Raw genomic sequence first — 4,012 nt, forward strand, 5'->3', positions numbered from 1 at the left:
TGACTAGGCCACTCCAAAGTCTTAATTTAGCTTTTCTTAACCCATTCAGGGGTGGACTTGCTGGTGTGTTTTGGATCTTTATCCTGCTGCATAACCCAAGTGCGCTTCAGCTTAAGGTTACGAACAGATGGCCCGACATTGTTCTTCAGGATTTTTTGGTAGACTGCAGAATTCATGGCACCATTTAACACAGCAAGCATTTCAGGTCCTGAAACAGCAAAACAGCCCCAGATCATCACACTACCACCACCATATTTTACTCTTGGTATGATGTTCCTTTTCTGAAATGCTGTGTTACTTCTACACTGTATGTAATGGGACATACACTTTCCAAAAAGTTCAACTTTTGTCTCATAAGGACTCAGAGTATTCTCCCAAAAGTCTTGGGGATCATAGCAAAATGGAGATGAGACTTAATGTTCTTATTTCTCAGCAGTGGTTTTTGTCTTTGACCTCTGCCATGCAGGCCATTTTTGCCCAGTCTCATTCTTATGGTGGAGTCAGGACTACTGACCTTAACTGGGACAAGTGAGACCTGCAGTTCTCTGAATGTTGGGGTCTTTTGTGACTTCTTGGATGAGTGATCGCTGAGCTCTAGGGATAACTTTGGTCGACCGTCCACTCCAGGGACAGAATAGGGTAAAATGGGGTGCACTCAGTCAATTTAAGGTGAGGTGCAGGTGTCATGGACTAAAAAAGTCCCAGTAATCAAATATTGTTCGGGAGACACCGCACACTCTAGTGATCAATTATGCAAGATAGTGTGAATTTATTCAACATAACTCAATATAAGTAACACATGGGAGCAATTCTACAAACATAAGGTAAGCGATCAAATTTAGTAACATAACATGACGTTTCGACTCTCCCGAGTCTTAATCATACCATTGCTAAAAGACAAAAACAGAACATTGGTAAATACAAACATATAGTATGTACATATATACAAGTCTAGAAAGTACATGCATAGTACACCATCAGTCCATTAGAGAAATTTCAAAGAGGTATGTCAAGCAACCATAGACCCTGAAAAGCACCAATGAATACACCGAGGTGAATAAAATGCTTATGATATCATGGATGTGGAGGATATAGGTGGTCTAGAGGTCAAAGTGGTATAGACTACTGGAGCTCCTTAGGCTTGTCCTCTATTAAAACTTTTTTTGTATAAGGACACATATTATATCCAAACGCGTGGGACCGCAATGGGCTCAAACGTAGCCCCGGCCTATGCCAACGCATTTATGAATCAGTTTGAAATTGAGCACATCTATGAGAATGAACTCTTTACAACACATGTCATTAACTATGTTCGTTACATAGATGACATCTTCATATGGACAGGGACAGCTGACACTTTGGACCAATTCTTTGTGTATCTTAACTCAATCTCCCCAGAGCTACAGTTTACCATTCACTATAACGCCCATGAAATTTCATTCCTTGACACCTTAGTAATTAAAGATGACAATGGTAATCTCACAACCAACATATTCACGAAACCTTCGGACTGTAACAACCTACTGCATTATTCGAGTTGTCACCCAAAGACAACAAAAAACAGTCTCCCACGATCGCAATTTAAGAGGGTCTCTCGTATTGTAACTGACCCTACTTTGCACCAGAATAGGTTGGACACCATGGCTCTCAAATTCCAAGAAAGACAGTACCCTCTTAAACTTTTGGATCAAGAGAAATCACGGATCAACTCCCCACACTCCTCGCCTACAACCTAAGGAGAGATTACCTTTTGTGCACACACATCACCCCTTCATGCCCAAAATACAGTTATTAAAAAACATTGGTCTTTGTTACACAAAGCCTACCCCACTGTGGAATCATTTCAGTCACCACCTCTAATGAGCACGAGGAGACCCAAGAACATCAAAGATCACCTAGTACGGGCCGACATCGGTAGCACACAACCTCAGACCACACAGAGGCTTCTTGCCAGCCGTCGACAGGGCACTTTTCCATGTCTTAATTGTGGAGCATGCTCGAATGTCATTAAATCGGATAATGTCACTCATCCTAGGACAGGGAAATCGTATCCCATACAGGGCTTCTTTACTTACGATACTAACTTCGCAATCTATGTAATCAAGTGCCCTTGTGGCCTTTTATATATTGGTGAGACCACACAACATGTCAAAGACCGCATAGTGAGTCACAAATCTACGATTTGGTGTGGCAAAACATGGCTTCCCATCCCTGATTATTTTATTACCCACAATCATACTGAGGCCCAATTAAAGTTTCAGATACTCGAGCAGGTCCATCGTCCCAGAAGAGGGGGCAACCACGTCAAATTACGTAAAAGCAGAGAAACCTTCTGGATACACACGTTAGACACCCTCTCGCCCAGGGGTTTGAATAGGGAAATAGACTGGCTTATATGTTAAAATTCCAGCATTAACCATTTGTTTTGTCTTTTAGACCCGCTGAATACTCATCACACAGGTGAGTTATCATCACAGTTCCCCCTTTTTATTTTGTTCATATTTTTTCCTTCTCCATTCTTTTATCTTTTTATTTTTCATTTATTTTTTATTTTTCATTTATCTTTCTATTTTTCCCTACATTTTTTCGCATTATTTTGCCGCATTAATCTTGTCTCTTTTTTTATTTTTCTTCTTATGGATTACTTTCTATTTTTATTATTCATTATTTATTCACGTTTTTTCATCATTTTTTCATCCCCTTTTTTGTGTATGCACAGCCTTTTCTCTGTTCTGAACACTGGATATCAACATTTGATCATCTTTTACGATACCCACCATTAGCAATCATCCTAATTCGGCATGGTCCCATTAATCCCATGTCACATACTACTGACATTACCCCCAGTCCACAGCCTCCACCTTGCGGCATTCTACTGTATACATCATTTTGATGTCTATCCTTGTATTTTGTCTTTTTTATATATTTTTTTTGCTGACATTTCTCCCAATCATCCAGGTAATATTCTCTTTCCATTATTATTTTCATATTTTCAATATTCATTTATCTTATTTTGTCTTTTATTTGTATTTTTTCATCTCTCATTCTATTTTTCTTTTTTTTCCAAATCTCATTAGCCAGTATCTATTAGCCTCCCCATATTCATTAGATTACCCCATTTCAGTGTCATGCTTTCATCCAACATGGTCCCAGACACCCTTGTATATGCAGGGTCCACCCAACATGGCCGCCGCTATTTCGTACATATGCCTGGTTACCCTAGTTACATGTACACAGGCGCCTCCACACTCTGCGGATGGCCGGGGCGGGACTTCCGGTCCGGATGACGAACTTCCAGTCCGGCGGTCACTGCTCGTATTTAACAGCCCCATCCTGACTTCTCTCTACACGCCGGCATCTGGAAGGCGCGGGAGCGCTGCCATCCTAGACGCATATCGCAGGTAATGCAGGGCTCTGCCGGTGAGACCACCTACCAGTGTCCTCCATGTTCTCTACAGGTAGTCACCAATTGAGACCAACGTTCTCCCCAATAGAGCCGGTCTGTGGTGGCAACCTTAAAGCTCAATCCAGCACGTTCCCTGACCAAGGGTGTCCATTATTCTTCATTTTTAGGCCCCACACACAGGGCAACAAACGACCGTGGGCTATATATTACCTCACCATCAACTAGGTATTTAACCAGGGACCCTCTGTGTATTACCGTAATCTAGCCTCACCTTTGGTTTCATGATGCTGATCTGTATTCCTTACCCTACCCATCCTACCCATGTTTCTAAAACTAAGGATTTGCTACCTTTAAGCATTATTACCACCATACCAAGGTAACTAGTGTCTACTGTCACCTTTCCTGTCTCCTCCTGGTCTATACCACTGTGACCTCTAGACCACCTATATCCTCCACATCCATGATATCATAAGCATTTTATTCACCTCGGTGTATTCATTGGTGCTTTTAAGGGTCTATGGTTGCTTGACATACCTCTTTGAAATTTCACTAATGGACTGATGGTGTACTATGCATGTACTTTGTAGACTTGTATATATGTACATA

Source organism: Ranitomeya variabilis, chromosome 7, assembly GCF_051348905.1.
Source record: "Ranitomeya variabilis isolate aRanVar5 chromosome 7, aRanVar5.hap1, whole genome shotgun sequence".
NCBI classification, from domain to species: Eukaryota; Metazoa; Chordata; class Amphibia; order Anura; family Dendrobatidae; genus Ranitomeya; species Ranitomeya variabilis.